This window comes from Schistocerca americana, chromosome 1 (assembly GCF_021461395.2).
Source record: "Schistocerca americana isolate TAMUIC-IGC-003095 chromosome 1, iqSchAmer2.1, whole genome shotgun sequence".
Taxonomy (NCBI): domain Eukaryota; kingdom Metazoa; phylum Arthropoda; class Insecta; order Orthoptera; family Acrididae; genus Schistocerca; species Schistocerca americana.
In genome coordinates this window covers 593,469,470-593,481,893 of record NC_060119.1, presented here as the reverse complement: position 1 = coordinate 593,481,893, position 12,424 = coordinate 593,469,470, and the positions used below count along the sequence as shown (strand labels likewise).

At 42.0% G+C, this 12,424-nt stretch overlaps 1 non-coding gene across 1 annotated transcript; it reads right to left on the bottom strand.

Moving 5' to 3' along the window:
- Nucleotides 1-1,281: 1,281 nt before the first annotated feature.
- On the bottom strand, nucleotides 1,282-1,356 carry Trnas-cga. Its single transcript has one exon. It is a non-coding gene; the product is annotated as a tRNA-Ser (tRNA).
- Nucleotides 1,357-12,424: the final 11,068 nt, after the last annotated feature.

Here is a 12,424-nt window from a genome sequence, read left to right as displayed (position 1 = left end):
CTTATTTTCGATGCATTTTACAAGAGCTGCTTCTTCCTAAACAGCAAAGAATGATGCGCAAGAGAGGTCTAATACCTGCAAATAGAATTTTATAAATAAACGGTATATCCTTTTCGGTGTAATTAAATTTCCTGTCGTGAGATTCTTCCTATCTGACACAGTCCCACCAGTTTCCAGATGGGGGTGGGAGGGGAGAGCTGGGGGATTCCCCAAAAGGGGAGGGGTTAATTAATTGATTGATTTAATTAATTAATCAGATTTATAGAGTGGGATGGGGTTATTCGAATAGCTCAGGGCTGAAAGCGTACTTGCATCAGCGAGGGGAGTTCTCAGAAGGGTGAGAAAGGAGGACGGGTAGGAAATGACAAGGGGGAAGGGGAAGTGGGGAGGGGTCTCTTGGAAAGAGCTGTCACAGTTTAATTAATTTGCATATCAATTGGTACAATGCGGCGTATGACAACAGGTTAAGAATCTGTCAATCAAAAGAGAATAATAGGTGAAGGGCTGACATGGAGCAGAATAAAGGTTTGCCCCTGAATGCATGCTTGCCCCTTGCACCCGACACTAGTGAAGTAGTTAATCCCACCGCTATCAACCACCTCAGGAGTGGATATGAGAGATCATGGACTTCCCACTGCCTCAGTACAAATGTCATCAAGAAATCAAAAAACCTAATCTTACAGAGGATTAGTGCAAAAGCAGAGAAAGGGAAGGAAAACCAGCAATGACAAGTACGGCAGATGATAATCAATGTCGATATAGAGTTTTACTATCGTCAAGGAGAAAAGTGAAAGAAGGATCGGTACTTAAACAGTACATTTTTTTACATATTTTGTGGGCATTAGCTAGTACGAAAAATTGTCCACCATAACATCACTGAACAGGAAACTTTAAGAAGTCGTAGGTCATCTGATGTCACCACATTTCGCACATTAAAGCATTTAGGGAACGAGAAATATTGCAAAAATGAATAGGGAGGCAATATCTAGTCTCCAGTCTGTTGAAAAGATGTATCGATAACAACAACTGGCCGGTGTGGCCGTGGGGTTCCAGGCGCTTCAGTTTGGAACCGCGTGACCGCTACGGTCGCAGGTTCGAATCCCGTCTCGGGATTGACGACCACAGATGTTAAGTCCCATAGTGCTCAGAGCCATTTGAACCATTTTTTTTATAACAACATGAGGTGATCCAGTGAAATATAAGAGCTGTGTACCAGAATGAGATTTTCACTCTGCAGCGGAGTGTGCGCTGATATGAAACTTCGTGGCAGATTAAAACTGTGTGCCGGACCGAGACTCGAACTCGGGACCTTTGCCTTTCGCGGGCAATTGCTCTACCAACTGAGCCACCCAAGCACAACTCACGCCCCGTCCTCACAGCTTTACTTCTGCCAGTATCTCGTCTCCTACCTTCCAAACTTAACAGAAACTCTCCTCCGCTTCGCAGGAGCTCTGAGGACGGGGCGTGAGTCGTGCTTGGGTAGCTCAGTTGGTAGAGAAATTGCCCGCGAAAGGCAAAGGTCCCGAGTTCGAGTCTCGGTCCGGCACACAGTTTTAATCTGCCAGGAAGTTTCAAGAGCTGTGTAGTTAAAGAAGAGAGTTTTGCATGTGCCAGTGCAATTTTCATCAGGAGTGAGGAAGATGCTGTAGATGATACTGAGAAGAGGAACATTTAACAGATCAGTTGCTGTAGTTGCCCTGATGAAGAGATGCGTATTAACTGTGATTTAATTTTTGTACATATGCCAGATGCTATATCACTCTGAACAAGAACCCATGGAGCTTAAAAGATTTATTAGCAGACGTAAGGAACATTGCACAGTTAGAGTCATATGTGAAAGATGATGAGGGTTTTGTTACGCTGATTTACATGAGTGTTTTGGGAGTTGATGAGAGTGTGATATAATGATATCATGCATCCATGAACTTTGACAGTACAGAGAGCTGAATTATTGAGAGTAGAAGTAGGTAAGGTAAAAGACCATCGTAGAATAAAGTGAAATGATGTAAATTTTGTGTGTTTTTAGAGCGGAATTATACTTTTGTTTTTGTTGCAGATCTGCGTTCTGCAATTTTAAAATATCCCATAAATGATAACCTAATGAGTTGATATACTGGATGGATGGAAGATGCTATTTCGGAGATAAAATAATGGATTGAAATACTAGGAAAGAGTATGAAAATTACGTAATTTTAGTGTGACCACAGTATTTTTTGGGTGAAGGGTATTATACAGCAATGCACAAGTAATTAAGAGGATACCAAGTATCAGTAGAGCGCTCTGGCATAATTTGTAGCGCACGAAATCGGTAGACAACTGCATGAAAGTAACTAACGTAATCTCACCTCAGCTCACAACTAAAACAATTGTATGCAGCAAGGCTCCAGATAGGGGAACGTCCCCAGCGAAATTCTCAGAAGGGTGTGCCGGATGGGCCACAGGTCAGTGCCACTCACCTGACCAGACATTCTTTTGCGTTGCTGCAACTGGATGCCGGGCACCACACAGGAAACGTAGGTGGTATGACCACCCACGATGTAATGCCTCCGGCAGCATCTGTCTTTACGAGTCAGAAATGGATAGAGGTGGCATATGTATTTAATAAGGTCCAGGAAACGTACTATTGTGAATAAACTGTAGAGACCTGTGTTTCTTAGAGACACACCAGATGCCGCAGATAACGTCTAGAAAATGGAATGAGAGTCCACAGTTTACGACCTCTTTGTAAGTGTGGGGTGCCACCGAAAGTAAAATCCACGAAAACGAAATGTTTACACTACATGAGAACTGCTAGGACAGGCTGACATAAAAAACTGGAAGTTAAAGAGAAACTTTACCTCAAGCTTCACTCTGAAGACTTGCTTTCACATTTGAAAAATTTGCTTTCAGCTCTGGCCACAGATGCAACATGTTCCCTCTCAAGTACTATCTGTCTTTTATACTTACATCATGAAAATCATAGTACAACTTCGCAACTGCAGTTGTTTCGTTTTCATAAGCGGTTATTAGAATCTTACCCTCGACGCTTCAGTCAGATGTCACGTTTTACTTTAGAATTACCACTGCTTGTCAGATGATTTATGAGTTACTTTAACATAATAAACCGAATTAATTGTGATTCTTGTTTCATTCAGCAGTCACTAAATCTCTAATTCATTAACTTTCATGGTGCGTAATTGGCTCATGTCGGATAACTGGGGCAATTAAAATACGTTCAGACTAGACAACCCATGTCCCCTTGTACTCTCCTGAAGAAGTGTCCGCCATTATCATCTGGGCATTTGTTTCGAACTTGTGCAAGGCCTTTTGAAATTCGGAAATAAATACTGAATCTTCCATATCAGCTTCTAGTACCGTGTCATTTTTAATTAGCCTAATTTCTTCTAGGCACCATAAACGCTTTTACATACTGGTTTCATCCCTGTGTATTATTTTCTGTTTCGATTACCCAATTATGTTTTATGTCACTAATCATTGTACTCCATTTAAACACACCACTATTTTATCATTGTGCTCCATTTAAACCCGTCTCCGATTTGCGCCTACCTCATGACATCCTTCCTCAACCCATTCTTGTTTAGCATGATTGTGCTGGTCACTTTCAACTTTTTTACTTTTTCCTTTTCCCTTTATTAATTCTAGTACCTTACTTGTTATCCCCATTTTGAAACCATTCTGTGGATTTTCCTCAATAGTGACAACTTGACATTTCTTTTGTCAGATGTTTTTCCAAGGCAAAGTGAGTTTTTAGTATCTTCAACTTGTGTAGGTTCCAACATTTCTTTTGCTTTCCTTTTAACTGCTTGAATTTTAAGTGAGATTTCATTAGTACTAGATCATGGTCACCATAAGAGTCAGCACCTGCATAACACTTTCATCCTTGTACTAAAATATAGTTAATGTAGTTAGTCAGATATCTTCTTTGATCGCATGGCACCTTCCTTCCCAAGCAGTTCTCGATAATTGTGTAAGTTCCCTGCTATGTTATTATAAGCCAGTAACAGTATAAAATCAGATTTTTACGCGATATTTAGTATTCCTATAGTAAGGCGTCAAACAAATAACACACCTTACATTGAATTCCTGAAACAATTCTGGTAGAATCAATATGTCACATGACATAGTTACATGAAAATGTACAAATTATTGATAAGCAAACTGAATAAGCAAATAAGCATTTTGTGAATATAAACCACTAACACCAACACTAGTAATTGCACACAAGTAATTTTCCAGACTCGAGCTACAAGTTGCAGTTCTGAGGGAAGGGGAATCTTATGACGGCAACGCCCATCCAAATGTTAGGCCGAAACCTTCACAGTGGGACATTCAGCGGACACTATGCAACCCCCGGACCACTGCACAGACCGGCGGCAAAAGCTGCCGTTGTCTTTTTAACAACGACCCTTCGGAAAGCCTTTCTACAGGAACACTGCTGGAAATGGCAGGTAAACGACCGGAGAACTCCAACTCATAACACTGGTGACTCAATATGGCCACCTGCACGAAAACCCTCTGGGAAAGAAGCTGTTTATCTCAGTATCACTTACCTGAAGTTAAACTCTGCGCTACGAAAGAAACGATGCTTGTGATAGGCTACAGAAACTCTAGTGGGTGGAATGAGAACAAGTGATTCGCCAGAAAGAAAAAGCGTGGCCACCAGCTTTGATATAGGCAAATTGCAGACAGAGAAATTCGCTCTTTCTCTTGCAGCAAATTGTTGAGCGTTTGCGCAAGGCAGTTTAACGAGTTAAACTGCAAAGTCTCCTAGTACGGAGAATTGCACGGAGCACTGACAGTTAACGCTCGAGAGCAATTTGAGATCAACGACATGCATACTATTTCAGCCAAATAGTGTGTTCTATGCCAATTAACTTAACTAGTGAATAACTGGGAGTCTCGGCTCCACCAAAAACGTAGGAAATGTATCAGACTGGTGTTTGACAATCGAGAGAGATTTAGAATAGATTCTCAGACTCACAGTTCGCGCCGACGGCCGCCACTACCGCCGCCCACCAAAGGTAAACACGCGCGCGCTCGCACTACGCCAGCAAGTGATTTTCAATTACCACTCAGAACTGCGTTCATCTCCGTCTCTCTTTTTTTTCGTACATTCAGCCATGACCTGTAGTTAAACATATTCACGATTATGAGGTTTAATTGAAACAAAAACGAGAGATATCCGAATTAAAGAAAAGGACTGATCAGCCACTGTAGAGTGCTTTACACTCTGAAGTTATTGAATTGTTTTAGTTGTGAACTTCTTTCTGATTGCTCTTTACCGACCCCATCCATTGTTTGGTTATTTTCATTGTGCATTTTTAGCTTAACTGATATTTCTGATCCCAATTGTATTTCATTTGTTCGTATTTTATCGACCCCCAGATATGGTCATCTACCATCTTATTATTAAAGAACCTTAGGATAGTTAGGAATTTCGCTTCACATTTGTGAACACCCAATATCAATATTTTACCATCCTGTACGTATTACAATTATGATTGTCATAAAGTCATACTTAGAGTAAAAAGAAAAAAAATAAACGTTAATAACGAAAATCTAAGATTTTCTAATTTGCTAACATATAGTACTGACACCTGTACCTGCACACTAATTTCTGTTAGCTGTAACGTTTCCTTTACAGGGAATGTAGTGGAACCAACACTGAGATCATTGTCTGAGTAGATCACTGTCCATACTGCTGCACTCTTCTGAACTCTGCATGGTGAGCTGTTATCATCCTACCTTGCAGGCCGTAGGTTCAGCACAAATTTCTAAAGCATTCACAGAGCGTCCTTGCGCAACTGTGGTAGGAAGGTAGATCAGAACCAGTCTCACACATCTTAGACTATCTATTTTAATATAGATCGAATGTATATTTGGCATGAATCGCATTATTATTATTATTTATTTATTTATTTATTTATTTATTTATTTATTTATTTTTTGCATACTGTGGCTTTTCTGTTGGTCAAGAAGTCACTTGGCTGTGGTCGTGTAAGACAGTTGACATCTACTTGAGCACAATCTGTGACCACTAGTCAAGTGTTTAATCTTAGGCGCAGAGGTAAAGGATCTCTTGGCTGAAATGGAGGACGAGGGGCCGGTGCGCTGGCAGATTCGTGGAGACACTGGTGTTGGAGGAGCTGCTGGAGTATCTGTGCAAGAGTGAGAATTCACTGTAGTCGACGTAATTGTTTTGAGAGATTCAATAAAAGTGTAGCTAATTAAGATAATTCTCATTTATTGCCACAGCTCACTGCCACATTTTTAATGAAATTACATTTACTGGTTACTTGGGATTACCCTCAGATATAGGTAGTTGCGTCAGCAACCCATCTTGCCTACTCAGAACCGCATATCAGAGTAGGCTACTGTCTCTGATATGTGGTGCCGAGTAGACAAGACGGGTTGCTGACACAACTAATTAGATCTGAAGATGAACAATGTGATCGAAACATGCAATGTAAATTTAAAAAGTGTGCAGCTGAGATGGAACAATAAATGAGAACTATCTTAAGAGTGAGTATTATCTTATACCACTTTGGTCATCATACTTTGGTCTTCACGTATCTCCTCACAGTTTAGTTACTGCAATTCCGTAATCAACCCATTAAACTGATGCTTAAAATCTTTCCTTGAGTGAGGCTTCTTCGAAGGCTGCGTGGCCTTCAGTCAACTACACAGTATTAATATTATCTTGCCCTCCGGTGTTTTATTATGATGTGTGTCTATACATATGATGTTTAATAAAGCGGCGTGTCAAGACGTAGGTTCCAATTTCTTGCGATGTTCCTTTGTGTCAGTTCACGTGCTGTTTTTGTCGTCACTTCTTGGTCTCATATTTCGTAACTGTTTGAGAATATGTTATGTCGTCATAATGTATTCGTAACTTTCTGGAGGGGAAATTCTTGCTAAATTCGATAATTTGCGTACCACGTGGTGGGTAATAAGGCCGAGCTCCTTTGTCTTAATAGAGAGTGCGGTAATGAGGTCAGAATCCGTATTCCTGTCTCAAGATTACCCCATGATTTCACCTGAAGAGTTGCTAACAAAATACATAGATCAAATGACGCAGTAGCTTAGTAACGAGTGGTCAGAATCAAGTTAGTCCATTGGGTGGTCCTGGTTACAAAACATAGCATGCATCGCTTTCTTTCAGTCTTAGGTTTTACGATGAAGCTCGCTGAGATCGTGATCGTAGGTAATCTCCAATGTCCTGCATTAAATTCCAAACTTCTCCGCAGTGTCTCATGAAGTGAGGGCCTGTGACACTGCTGATTCTGAGCCATCCGTCAGATGGGGACGTTAGCTCGGCGGCTCACTTAGCACTATTTAAGAAGAGTAGAAACTGTGCTGGCATAGGTTTCATCCTCCCCCTTTCCTTCATCCATAACAACATAAACGCAACAGTATGGTATATAAGCACTCACTGCAATCATCCATACGACGCAGATACATACTGACACTTCATAACAGGTCGGAGGGAGGCCAAGTTCCCGAGTTCGAGTCTCCGCACGACACAAAGTTTTAATCCGCCGGGAACTTTCAAATCAGTGCAGACTCCGCTGTACAGAGGTAATTTCACTCTAGAATTATAGGATATGTAAAATAGATTAAACAGTCTACTGACACAGAAATGGACTGAGGGTAAACCAGAGAAAGGTGAAAGTAACGAAAGGTAGTAGAAATAGGATTGCCAATAAACTTCAGAACAGAATTGGGGACCACGTAGTAAATACGGTGAAGAAATACTTCTTCTCTGGAAACAAAAAAATTAATAAATAACTAAAATAAATTTAAAAAATGCATGATGGATGAAGTACAAAGCATTATATGCTAAAAAAAGTCTTTTAGTAACAAACAGAGACATTAATTTGACAACAAAATTCTTGAGAATGCACATCTGGAGCCGAGTATTGGGGCCTATATGGCACTGAATCGTGGACAATGGAAAATCGGAGAGGAGAATCGAAGGGTTTGAGGTGTGGTGTTAAAGAAGGACACTGAAAGTTAAGAGGACTGTGAAGAGGGGAGGAGCTTCTCACAAGTCGTGGAGGAAACTGAGCTGTCCTGCGAGAAGCGACAGCTCGCGGTACGCTCTTTGTGTCTATAGACGTGATGTTGGCGAGCATCCACCTCCAGGAGGAGCTCGCGCCAACAGAGGCCTCTTAGCGGCCGGACCGGCTGTGCAGGAGGTCAGTTGCTGACAGTATCGAGTGGGGAAGTCGAGTGGCTGATGTGTTTCGCGTCGTCCTGCTGCTCTGAGGTCCGGGGTTCGCCGTCGACAGGAGGCGAGCAGACTCGTCGGATACGTGGCCAGTTGGACCCAGGAAGGCATCAGTTCAACTGCCTCTGCCTGGACACGCATCTATCGGGGGTCGTGTAGGCAGCGGCTTGTGGAGGAGGCGGCACAGTACCAGCCGCGCACGTCAACCACCGCTGGCAGATCTCCCCCCGGAAGGCTATATCGAGTGAGCTCGTTTCAAACTGACAGGTTTGCGATTGTGGGTGCTAGTGTATTGTCACATGGAAATCACTGTGCCTCGTTTCTATTCGTGGGTCTGGCGCACGGCCAAAGGCTATTGGCTTTCTGGCTTATGCACCAGCCTTTACACACCCCATCCCTTCTCTCCATCGGGGTCTATGTTCTGCTCCGTGGCTTAATCACAGATTTCTTTTATTGTCTTCTATTTAATTGCATACTTTCGAGGTTATTTACCAGTGTCATTGACTGCAAATGGGACGGTGAGGAGATTGGTCTGCTAGGCGATGGTTGGTTTTGTTAATAAGTAAAAATTGTTACATTAAAATTTTTATCTGCGTTGCAACTGGACTGTTGTGGTGATCGGTTGCGACCATGAATAAATTCTGCTGGGGTTTTTATCTCTTTTAGATCCTATTGTGGTACAGTATTCCAAAGAGGAGATTTTGCAGACTTCAGAGTCTGTACATCTACATCTACATCTACATCTACATTTATACTCCGCAAGCCACCCAACGGTGTGTGGCGGAGGGCACTTTACGTGCCACTGTCATTACCTCCCTTTCCTGTTCTAGTCGCGTATGGTTCGCGGGAAGAACGACTGCCGGAAAGCCTCCGTGCGCGCTCGAATGTTTCTAATTTTACATTCGTGATCTCCTCAGGAGGTATAAGTAGGCGGAAGCAATATAATCGATACCTCATCCAGAAATGCACCCTCTCGAAACCTGGACAGCAAGCTACACCGCGATGCAGAGCGCCTCTCTTGCAGAGTCTGCCACTTGAGTTTGCTAAACATCTCCGTAACGCTATCACGCTTACCAAATAACCCTGTGACGAAACGCGCCGCTCTTCTTTTGATCTTCTCTATCTCCTCTGTCAACCCGACGTGGTACGGATCCCACACTGATGAGCAATACTCAAGTATAGTCGAACGAGTGTTTTATAAGCCACCTCCTTTGTTGATGGACTACATTTTTTAAGGACTCTCCGAATGAATCTCAACCTGGCACTTGCCTTACCAACAATTAATTTTATATGATCATTCCACTTCAAATAGTTCCGCACGCATACTCCCAGATATTTTACAGAAGTAACTGCTACCAGTGTTTGTTCCGCTATCATATAATCATACAATAAAGGATCCTTCTTTCTGTGTATTCGCAATACATTACATTTGTTTATGTTAAGGGTTAGTTGCCACTCCTTGCACCAAGTGCCTATTACCTGGGGTTTAATTTTTTTCTAATCTTATTGTATGTTGTTTATCTTGTGCTGAATAATTAACTTCTGCTAATTCTCATTATTCCTAAAGAAAGTTTTCTTGTGCGTAAACTCTTTGGATCCTATTACTGTCCGCAGCTCGTTCTCGCTTCCCACGCCCGGGTTCCCGGGTTCGATTCCCGTCGGGGTCAGGAATTTTCTCTGCCTCGTGATGACTGAGTGTTGTGTGATGTCCTTAGGTTGGTTAGGTTTAAGTAGTTCTAAGTTCTAGGGGACTGATGACCATAGATGTTAAGTCCCATAGTGCTCAGAGCCATTTTTTTGATCCTATTACTTCTAAAGGAATTTAACTTGTCCTTAAGATGATTATTAACTCGCCACGTCTTTTTTAAAATTTAATTCTTTGAAATCTGTTCTTTAAGATACCTATGTGTATTTGTTAGAAGTATCCGATGTTGGCGTTACCTCGTCAGCACGTGCTACGTCGCTCACAGATTACCTGGGTTTGAATTCTGACCCTGGAGGCTACTGATCATCAGCTTCAGGGCTTATAGCTTGATCATTTTGTACCTACTGTTGTATTACTGAACTTCTGTTTTTGATGTTAATGCCTCACTAGAGAATAATAAATTATTTTGTCATAGTGAATGTTGGTCAGTTTTCCTGGTCGAGTTTTTCCCTCCCCTAGGAACCACCTTTGGCTGGCTGCATTTCAGAAAGGAATAAGTGGAAAACACTGACTAGAAGAAGGGACAGGATAGTAGGAAACGTGTGAAGACATCAGGGAACAAGGGAGTCGTACAAAGTAAAGTAAGTAATTCAGCACGTTGGCTATAACGGAGAACTGGATGACTGTACGCAATGGAAAACCGCGCGCAACAGTATTTGAAACTGCGGTGAACATGACGACCTGCCATTCCTATCGTCCTCTTCTGATTTCTGTTAGTAACGAACAGGCGCAATCAGAGCTGTTGAATCCGTGAGTGTGAAGCAAGTAAAACAGGCCAGTTTTTTATTTTCAGTGGATAGGAAGTAAGAAAGTAAACTTACAGTTGTTACTGATTTACTGTTACCTCAATGTATTGTTAAAATCTGTGATTCGCTGTTTCTTTGCATGGACGTGCTTCCTAAACGTAACAGTTTATCATGCCGACTCTAACCGTATACGTATGCAGTGGCAGACTGGGGTAACGGTGCACTCCCGTCAAAAAGAAGTTGACATGAAGGATAAAGTACGGAATGAAAAAGAAAAAAAAACAGACTGTGTTAAAGAATACTAATGGGAAAGCTGTACATAGGATACTTAGTGAGCAGCCAGAAAAGAAGAAGGAAAACCAGAAGTAAGAAAGGAACACCAGTATCTTCGCAGGTATCACATGTTTCCAGCATTTGTAATGTTGACGATGATGATGAATACGATAACCAGTTTATTGGCGCACTAGAATCACTGCCTCCACGTTGTAAATAGCTTGTTGCCAATTTTATGACAATATGTTTTCTGCGAGTGTCGTTTCCAGTACATGCAGAATGGTTCAAAGCAGAGCACCAGGCACGCACAGTGAGCAGAGCTGCATCTGTGGAGAAGTACGTACAAAGAATTGTGATACAGGTGTGTTGGTTGTTCTGCTTTTAATCGTACTGGCGTACCGCAGGTGACACTAAAAGATTACGTTTGTGATGACATATCTTTTTTTATTCATCAGTCTCGCTTGATGCAGCTCGCCACGAATTCGTCTCCAGTGCCAACCTCTTCGTCTCAGAGAACCACTTGCAAATTACGTCCTGGATACATTAAAATCTCTGTCTCCCTCTGTCGTTTTTGCTCTCTACAGCTCTAGTCCCATGGAAGACATTCTCTGATGTCTTAATAGATGTCATATTATCCTGACCCTTCTCCTTATCGCCGGCCGGTGTGGCCGTGCGGTTCTAGGCGCTACACTCTGGAACCGCGCGGCCACTACGGTCGCAGGTTAGAATCCTGCCTCTGGCATGGATGTGTATGATGTCCTTAGGTTAGTTAGGTTTAAACAGTTCTAAGTTCTAGGGGACTGATAACCTCAGCAGTTAAGTCCCATACTGCTCAGAGCCATTTCTCCTTATCAGTGTTTTCCACATATTCCTTTCCTGCCTTATCAGGCCTCCTAATTTTCAACATTCGGCAGCGCACCACATCTCAAATGCTTCGGTTCTCGTCTGTTCTGGTTTTCGCACAGTCCATGTTCCACTACCATACAAGCTGTTCTCCAAACGTGTATTCTGAGAACTATCTTCCTCAAATTGAGGTATATGTTTGATACTATTAAACGTCTCTAGACAAGGAATGCCTTTTTCCCAGTGCTAGTCTACTTTTGATGTCCCCCTTCCTCCGTCCATCATTGGTTGCTTTGCTGCCAAATAGTAGAATTCCTTAATTTAATCTTCTTAGTGACCATCAATCCTGACGTAAAGTTTCTCGCTGTTCTCATTTATGCTGCTTCTCATTACTTTCGCCTTTCATGTACTCATTAGACTGTTCATTCCATTCAGCATATCATGTAATTCTTCTTCACTTTCACTCAGGATAGCAATGTCATCAATGAATCGTTTCATTGATATTCTTTCACCTCGAATTTTAATCCCACTCCTGAATCTTTCTTTTATTTCCATCATTGCCTCTTCGATGTACAGACTGAACAGTAGAGGCGAAACAAAGAAGTGGTTTTATCGACGCCCTTTTTA